The following is a 9,947-nucleotide window of genomic DNA, read 5'->3' as shown; positions in this document are numbered from 1 at the left end:
AAAACATGCGAATTGAGGTTAGAAACGGTTTGATCCGGTTGGAACCTGTTAAAACCGGTTTAAAGAAGAATTCTTGTAATTTGGTTAAAACAGCATATAAAGTGTAAAAACATGTACATTGAGGTTAGAACAGGTTTGATCCGGTTGGAACTGTTTGATCCGGTTTAAAAGAAGATTTCTTGTAATACAGTCAAAACAGCATATAAAGTGTAAAATATGAACCAATTGAGGTTAGAACCTGTTTGATTCAGTTGGAACTGGTTAAAACCGGTTTAAAAGAAGAATTCTTGTAATACGGTTAAAACAGCATATAAAGTGTAAAACATGCGAATTGAGGTTAGAACCGGTTTGATCCGGTGGGAAACTGGTTAAAACCGGTTAAAAGAAGAATTACTGTAATACGGTTAAAACAGCATATAAAGTGTCAAAACATGCAAATTTTTAATAGACCGGTTTTATCTGGTTGGAACCAGATTAATCCAGTTAGAACCGGTTTAAAAGAAGAATTCTGTAATACGGTTAAAACAGCATATAAAGTGTAAAAAAATGCAAATTGAGGTTAAAACCGGTTTGATCTGGTTTAAAAGAAGAATTCTTGTAATATGGTTAAAACAGCATATATAAAGTGTAAAACATGCGAATTGAGGTTAGAACCGGTTTGATCCGGTTGGAACCTGTTAAAACCGGTTTAAAAGAAGAATTCTTGTAATTTGGTTAAAACAGCATATAAAGTGTAAAAACATGTACATTGAGGTTAGAATCAGATTTAATCCGGTTGGAACTGGTTTGATCCGGTTTAAAAGAAGATTTCTTGTAATACAGTCAAAACAGCATATAAAGTGTAAAATATGCAATTTGAGGTTAGAACCAGTTTGATTCAGTTGGAACTGGTTAAAACCGGTTTAAAAGAAGAATTCTTGTAATACGGTTAAAACAGCATATAAAGTGTAAAACATGCGAATTGAGGTTAGAACCGGTTTGATCCGGTGGGAAAGGGTTAAAACCAGTTTAAAAGAAGAATTCTTGTAATACGGTCAAAACAGCATATAAAATGTAAAAACATGCAAATTTTAAGGTTAGAACCGGTTTTATCTGGTTGGAACCAGATTAATCAGTTAGAACCGGTTTAAAAGAAGAATTCCTGTAATACGGTTAAAACAGCATATAAAGTGTAAAACATGCGAAAAGTGCAAATTGAGGTTAAAACCGGTTTGATCTGGTTTAAAAGAAGAATTCTTGTAATATGGTTAAAACAGCATATAAAATGTAAAAACTTGCAAATTGAGGTTTATCGGTTTGATCCGGTTGGAACCTGTTAAAACCGGTTGAAAAGAAGAATTCTTGTAATTTAGTTAAAACAGCATATATAGTGTAAAAACATGTACATTGAGGTTAGAACAGGTTTAATCCGGTTGGAACTGCTTTGATCCGGTTTAAAAGAAGATTTCTTGTAATACAGTCAAAACAGCATATAAAGTGTAAAATATGCAAATTGAGGTTAGAACCTGTTTGATTCAGTGGAACTGGTTAAAACCGGTTTAAAAGAAGAATTCTTGTAATACGGTTAAAACAGCATATAAAGTGTAAAACATGCGAATTGAGGTTAGAACCGGTTTGATCCGGTGGGAAAGGGTTAAAACCAGTTAAAAAGAAGAATTCTCGTAATACGGTCAAAACAGCATATAAAATGTCAAAACATGCAAATTTTAATAGACCGGTTTTATCTGGTTGGAACCAGATTAATCCAGTTAGAACCGGTTTAAAAGAAGAAATCCTGTCATACTGTTGTAAGAGCATATAAAGTGTAAACAAATGCAAATTGAGGTTAAAACCGGTTTGATCTGGTTTAAAAGAAGAATTCTTGTAATATGGTTAAAACAGCATGTAAAGTGTAGAAACATGGAATTGAGGTTAGAAACGGTTTGATCCGGTTGGAACCTGTTAAAACCGGTTTAAAAGAAGAATTCTTGTAATTTGGTTAAAACAGCATATAAAGTGTAAATACATGTACATTGAGGTTAGATCAGATTTAACCCGGTTGGAACTGCTTTGATCCGGTTTAAAACAAGATTTCTTGTAATACAGTCAAAACAGCATATAAAGTGTAAAATATGCAATTTGAAGTTAGAACCTGTTCGATTCAGTGGGAACTGGTTAAAACCGGTTTCAAAGAAGAATTCTTGTAATACGGTCAAAACAGCATATAAAGTGTAAAACATGCGAATTGAGGTAAGAACCGGTTTGATCCGGTGGGAAAGGGTTAAAACCAGTTTAAAAGAAGAATTCTTGTAATACGGTCAAAACAGCATATAAAATGTCAAAACATGCAAATTTTAATAGACCCGGTTTTATCTGGTTGGAACCAGATTAATCCAGTTAGAACCGGTTTAAAAGAAGAAATCCTGTCATACTGTTAAAAGAGCATATAAAGTGTAAACAAATGCAAATTGAGGTTAAAACCGGTTTGATCTGGTTTAAAAGAAGAATTCTTGTAATATGGTTAAAACAGCATATAAAGTGTAAAACATGCGAATTGAGGTTAGAAACGGTTTAATCCGGTTGGAACCTGTTAAAACCGGTTTAAAAGAAGAATTCTTGTAATTTGGTTAAAACAGCATATAAAGTGTAAATACATGTACATTGAGGTTAGATAAGATTTAACCCGGTTGGAACTGCTTTGATTCGGTTTAAAACAAGATTTCTTGTAATACAGTCAAAACAGCATATAAAGTGTAAAATATGCAATTTGAGGTTAGAACCTGTTTGATTCAGTTGGAACTGGTTAAAACCGGTTTAAAAGAAGATTCTTGTAATACGGTTAAAACAGCATATAAAGTGTAAAACATGCGAATTGAGGTAAGAACCGGTTTGATCCGGTGGGAAAGGGTTAAAACCAGTTTAAAAGAAGAATTCTTGTAATACGGTCAAAACAGCATATAAAATGTAAAACATGCAAATTTTAATAGAACCGGTTTTATCTGGTTGGAACCAGATTAATCCAGTTAGAACCGGTTTAAAAGAAGAAATCCTGTCATACTGTTGTAACAGCATATAAAGTGTAAACAAATGCAAATTGAGGTTAAAACCGGTTTGATCTGGTTTAAAAGAAGAATTCTTGTAATATGGTTAAAACAGCATATAAAGTGTAAAACATGCGAATTGAGGTTAGAAACGGTTTGATCCGGTTGGAACCTGTTAAAACCGGTTTAAAGAAGAATTCTTGTAATTTGTTAAAACAGCATATAAAGTGTAAAAACATGTACATTGAGGTTAGATCAGATTTAATCCGGTTGGAACTGCTTTGATCCGGTTTAAAACAAGATTTCTTGTAATACAGTCAAAACAGCATATAAAGTGTAAAATATGCAATTTGAGGTTAGAACCTGTTTGATTCAGTGGAACTGGTTAAAACCGGTTTAAAAGAAGATTTCTTGTAATACGGTTAAAACAGCATATAAAGTGTAAAACATGCGAATTGAGGTAAGAACCGGTTTGATCCGGTGGGAAAGGGTTAAAACCAGTTTAAAAGAAGAATTCTTGTAATACGGTCAAAACAGCATATAAAATGTAAAACATGCAAATTTTAATAGAACCGGTTTGATCTGGTTGGAACCAGATTAATCCAGTTAGAACCGGTTTAAAAGAAGAAATCCTGTCATACTGTTAAAAGAGCATATAAAGTGTAAACAAATGCAAATTGAGGTTAAAACCGGTTTGATCTGGTTTAAAAGAAGAATTCTTGTAATATGGTTAAAACAGCATATAAAGTGTAAAACATGCGAATTGAGGTTAGAAACGGTTTGATCCGGTTGGAACCTGTTAAAACCGGTTTAAAGAAGAATTCTTGTAATTTGGTTAAAACAGCATATAAAGTGTAAATACATGTACATTGAGGTTAGATCAGATTTAACCGGTTGGAACTGCTTTGATCCGGTTTAAAAGAAGATTTCTTGTAATACAGTCAAAACAGCATATAAAGTGTAAAATATGCAATTTGAGGTTAGAACCTGTTTGATTCAGTGGAACTGGTTAAAACCGGTTTAAAAGAAGATTTCTTGTAATACGGTTAAAACAGCATATAAAGTGTAAAAACATGCGAATTGAGGTAAGAACCGGTCTGATCCGGTGGGAAAGGGTTAAAACCAGTTAAAAAGAAGAATTCTCGTAATACGGTCAAAACAGCATATAAAATGTCAAAACATGCAAATTTTTAATAGACCTGGTTTTATCTGGTTGGAACCAGATTAATCCAGTTAGAACCGGTTTAAAAGAAGAAATCCTGTCATACTGTTGTAAGAGCATATAAAGTGTAAACAAACGCAAATTGAGGTTAAAACCGGTTTGATCTGGTTTAAAAGAAGAATTCTTGTAATATGGTTAAAACAGCATGTAAAGTGTAGAAACATGCGAATTGAGGTTAGAAACGGTTTGATCCGGTTGGAACCTGTTAAAACCGGTTTAAAAGAAGAATTCTTGTAATTTGGTTAAAACAGCATATAAAGTGTAAATACATGTACATTGAGGTTAGATCAGATTTAACCCGGTTGGAACTGCTTTGATCCGGTTTAAAACAAGATTTCTTGTAATACAGTCAAAACAGCATATAAAGTGTAAAATATGCAATTTGAGGTTAGAACCTGTTCGATTCAGTGGGAACTGGTTAAAACCGGTTTAAAAGAAGATTTCTTGTAATACGGTTAAAACAGCATATAAAGTGTAAAACATGCGAATTGAGGTAAGAACCGGTCTGATCCGGTGGGAAAGGGTTAAAACCAGTTAAAAAGAAGAATTCTCGTAATACGGTCAAAACAGCATATAAAATGTCAAAACATGCAAATTTTTAATAGACCCGGTTTTATCTGGTTGGAACCAGATTAATCCAGTTAGAACCGGTTTAAAAGAAGAAATCCTGTCATACTGTTGTAAGAGCATATAAAGTGTAAACAAAAGCAAATTGAGGTTAAAACCGGTTTGATCTGGTTTTAAAGAAGAATTCTTTTAATATGGTTAAAACAGCATGTAAAGTGCAGAAACATGCGAATTGAGGTTAGAAACGGTTTGATCCGGTTGGAACCTGTTAAAACCGGTTTAAAGAAGAATTCTTGTAATTTGGTTAAAACAGCATATAAAGTGTAAATACATGTACATTGAGGTTAGATCAGATTTAACCCGGTTGGAACTGCTTTGATCCGGTTTAAAACAAGATTTCTTGTAATACAGTCAAAACAGCATATAAAGTGTAAAATATGCAATTTGAGGTTAGAACCTGTTCGATTCAGTGGGAACTGGTTAAAACCGGTTTAAAAGAAGATTTCTTGTAATACGGTTAAAACATCATATAAAGTGTAAAAACATGCGAATTGAGGTAAGAACCGGTCTGATCCGGTGGGAAAGGGTTAAAACCAGTTAAAAAGAAGAATTCTCGTAATACGGTCAAAACAGCATATAAAATGTCAAAACATGCAAATTTTTAATAGACCCGGTTTTATCTGGTTGGAACCAGATTAATCCAGTTAGAACCGGTTTAAAAGAAGAAATCCTGTCATACTGTTGTAAGAGCATATAAAGTGTAAACAAACGCAAATTGAGGTTAAAACCGGTTTGATCTGGTTAAAAAGAAGAATTCTTGTAATATGGTTAAAACAGCATGTAAAGTGTAGAAACATGCGAATTGAGGTTAGAAACGGTTTAATCCGGTTGGAACCTGTTAAAACCGGTTTAAAGAAGAATTCTTGTAATTTGGTTAAAACAGCATATAAAGTGTAAATACATGTACATTGAGGTTAGATCAGATTTAACCCGGTTGGAACTGCTTTGATCCGGTTTAAAACAAGATTTCTTGTAATACAGTCAAAACAGCATATAAAGTGTAAAATATGCAATTTGAGGTTAGAACCTGTTCGATTCAGTGGGAACTGGTTAAAACCGGTTTAAAAGAAGATTTCTTGTAATACGGTTAAAACATCATATAAAGTGTAAAAACATGCGAATTGAGGTAAGAACCGGTCTGATCCGGTGGGAAAGGGTTAAAACCAGTTAAAAAAGAAGAATTCTCGTAATACGGTCAAAACAGCATATAAAATGTCAAAACATGCAAATTTTTAATAGACCCGGTTTTATCTGGTTGGAACCAGATTAATCCAGTTAGAACCGGTTTAAAAGAAGAAATCCTGTCATACTGTTGTAAGAGCATATAAAGTGTAAACAAATGCAAATTGAGGTTAAAACCGGTTTGATCTGGTTTAAAAGAAGAATTCTTGTAATATGGTTAAAACAGCATGTAAAGTGTAGAAACATGCGAATTGAGGTTAGAAACGGTTTGATCCGGTTGGAACCTGTTAAAACCGGTTTAAAGAAGAATTCTTGTAATTTGGTTAAAACAGCATATAAAGTGTAAATACATGTACATTGAGGTTAGATCAGATTTAACCCGGTTGGAACTGCTTTGATCCGGTTTAAAACAAGATTTCTTGTAATACAGTCAAAACAGCATATAAAGTGTAAAATATGCAATTTGAGGTTAGAACCTGTTCGATTCAGTGGGAACTGGTTAAAACCGGTTTAAAAGAAGATTTCTTGTAATACGGTTAAAACAGCATATAAAGTGTAAAAACATGCGAATTGAGGTAAGAACCGGTTTGATCCGGTGGGAAAGGGTTAAAACCAGTTAAAAAGAAGAATTCTCGTAATACGGTCAAAACAGCATATAAAATGTCAAAACATGCAAATTTTTAATAGACCCGGTTTTATCTGGTTGGAACCAGATTAATCCAGTTAGAACCGGTTTAAAAGAAGAAATCCTGTCATACTGTTGTAAGAGCATATAAAGTGTAAACAAATGCAAATTGAGGTTAAAACCGGTTTGATCTGGTTTAAAAGAAGAATTCTTGTAATATGGTTAAAACAGCATGTAAAGTGTAGAAACATGCGAATTGAGGTTAGAAACGGTTTGATCCGGTTGGAACCTGTTAAAACCGGTTTAAAGAAGAATTCTTGTAATTTGGTTAAAACAGCATATAAAGTGTAAATACATGTACATTGAGGTTAGATCAGATTTAACCCGGTTGGAACTGCTTTGATCCGGTTTAAAACAAGATTTCTTGTAATACAGTCAAAACAGCATATAAAGTGTAAAATATGCAATTTGAGGTTAGAACCTGTTCGATTCAGTGGGAACTGGTTAAAACCGGTTTAAAAGAAGATTTCTTGTAATACGGTTAAAACATCATATAAAGTGTAAAAACATGCGAATTGAGGTAAGAACCGGTCTGATCCGGTGGGAAAGGGTTAAAACCAGTTAAAAAGAAGAATTCTCGTAATACGGTCAAAACAGCATATAAAATGTCAAAACATGCAAATTTTTAATAGACCCGGTTTTATCTGGTTGGAACCAGATTAATCCAGTTAGAACCGGTTTTAAAGAAGAAATCCTGTCATACTGTTGTAAGAGCATATAAAGTGTAAACAAAAGCAAATTGAGGTTAAAACCGGTTTGATCTGGTTTTAAAGAAGAATTCTTGTAATATGGTTAAAACAGCATGTAAAGTGTAGAAACATGCGAATTGAGGTTAGAAACGGTTTGATCCGGTTGGAACCTGTTAAAACCGGTTTAAAGAAGAATTCTTGTAATTTGGTTAAAACAGCATATAAAGTGTAAATACATGTACATTGAGGTTAGATCAGATTTAACCCGGTTGGAACTGCTTTGATCCGGTTTAAAACAAGATTTCTTGTAATACAGTCAAAACAGCATATAAAGTGTAAAAATATGCAATTTGAGGTTAGAACCTGTTCGATTCAGTGGGAACTGGTTAAAACCGGTTTAAAAGAAGATTTCTTGTAATACGGTTAAAACATCATATAAAGTGTAAAACATGCGAATTGAGGTAAGAACCGGTTTGATCCGGTGGGAAAGGGTTAAAACCAGTTAAAAAGAAGAATTCTCGTAATACGGTCAAAACAGCATATAAAATGTCAAAACATGCAAATTTTTAATAGACCCGGTTTTATCTGGTTGGAACCAGATTAATCCAGTTAGAACCGGTTTAAAAGAAGAAATCCTGTCATACTGTTGTAAGAGCATATAAAGTGTAAACAAACGCAAATTGAGGTTAAAACCGGTTTGATCTGGTTAAAAAGAAGAATTCTTTTAATATGGTTAAAACAGCATGTAAAGTGTAAAACATGCGAATTGAGGTTAGAAACGGTTTGATCCGGTTGGAACCTGTTAAAACCGGTTTAAAGAAGAATTCTTGTAATTTGGTTAAAACAGCATATAAAGTGTAAATACATGTACATTGAGGTTAGATCAGATTTAACCCGGTTGGAACTGCTTTGATCCGGTTTAAAACAAGATTTCTTGTAATACAGTCAAAACAGCATATAAAGTGTAAAATATGCAATTTGAGGTTAGAACCTGTTCGATTCAGTGGAACTGGTTAAAACCGGTTTAAAAGAAGATTTCTTGTAATACGGTTAAAACAGCATATAAAGTGTAAAAAACATGCGAATTGAGGTAAGAACCGGTCTGATCCGGTGGGAAAGGGTTAAAACCAGTTTAAAAGAAGAATTCTCGTAATACGGTCAAAACAGCATATAAAATGTCAAAACATGCAAATTTTAATAGACCTGGTTTTATCTGGTTGGAACCAGATTAATCCAGTTAGAACCGGTTTAAAAGAAGAAATCCTGTCATACTGTTGTAAGAGCATATAAAGTGTAAACAAATGCAAATTGAGGTTAAAACCGGTTTGATCTGGTTAAAAAAAGAAGAATTCTTGTAATATGGTTAAAACAGCATATAAAGTGTAGAAACATGCGAATTGAGGTTAGAAACGGTTTAATCCGGTTGGAACCTGTTAAAACCGGTTTAAAGAAGAATTCTTGTAATTTGGTTAAAACAGCATATAAAGTGTAAAAACATGTACATTTAGGTTAGATCAGATTTAACCCGGTTGGAACTGCTTTGATCCGGTTTAAAACAAGATTTCTTGTAATACAGTCAAAACAGCATATAAAGTGTAAAATATGCAATTTGAGGTTAGAACCTGTTCGATTCAGTGGGAACTGGTTAAAACCGGTTTAAAAGAAGATTTCTTGTAATACGGTTAAAACATCATATAAAGTGTAAAACATGCGAATTGAGGTAAGAACCGGTCTGATCCGGTGGGAAAGGGTTAAAACCAGTTAAAAAGAAGAATTCTCGTAATACGGTCAAAACAGCATATAAAATGTCAAAACATGCAAATTTTTAATAGACCCGGTTTTATCTGGTTGGAACCAGATTAATCCAGTTAGAACCGGTTTAAAAGAAGAAATCCTGTAATACTGTTAAAAGAGCATATAAAGTGTAAAACAAATGCAAATTGAGGTTAAAACCGGTTTGATCTGGTTTAAAAGAAGAATTCTTTTAATATGGTTAAAACAGCATGTAAAGTGTAGAAACATGCGAATTGAGGTTAGAAACGGTTTGATCCGTTTGGAACCTGTTAAAACCGGTTTAAAGAAGAATTCTTGTAATTTGGTTAAAACAGCATATAAAGTGTAAATACATGTACATTGAGGTTAGATCAGATTTAACCCGGTTGGAACTGCTTTGATCCGGTTTAAAACAAGATTTCTTGTAATACAGTCAAAACAGCATATAAAGTGTAAAATATGCAATTTGAGGTTAGAACCTGTTCGATTCAGTGGGAACTGGTTAAAACCGGTTTAAAAGAAGATTTCTTGTAATACGGTTAAAACAGCATATAAAGTGTAAAACATGCGAATTGAGGTAAGAACCGGTTTGATCCGGTGGGAAAGGGTTAAAACCAGTTAAAAAGAAGAATTCTCGTAATACGGTCAAAACAGCATATAAAATGTCAAAACATGCAAATTTTTAATAGACCCGGTTTTATCTGGTTGGAACCAGATTAATCCAGTTAGAACCGGTTTAAAAGAAGAAA

This window comes from Tachypleus tridentatus, unplaced genomic scaffold, assembly GCF_004210375.1.
Source record: "Tachypleus tridentatus isolate NWPU-2018 unplaced genomic scaffold, ASM421037v1 Hic_cluster_2, whole genome shotgun sequence".
Classification (NCBI taxonomy): domain Eukaryota; kingdom Metazoa; phylum Arthropoda; class Merostomata; order Xiphosura; family Limulidae; genus Tachypleus; species Tachypleus tridentatus.
The sequence above is the reverse complement of the archived record's forward strand: the minus strand, read 5'-3'. Positions refer to the sequence as shown.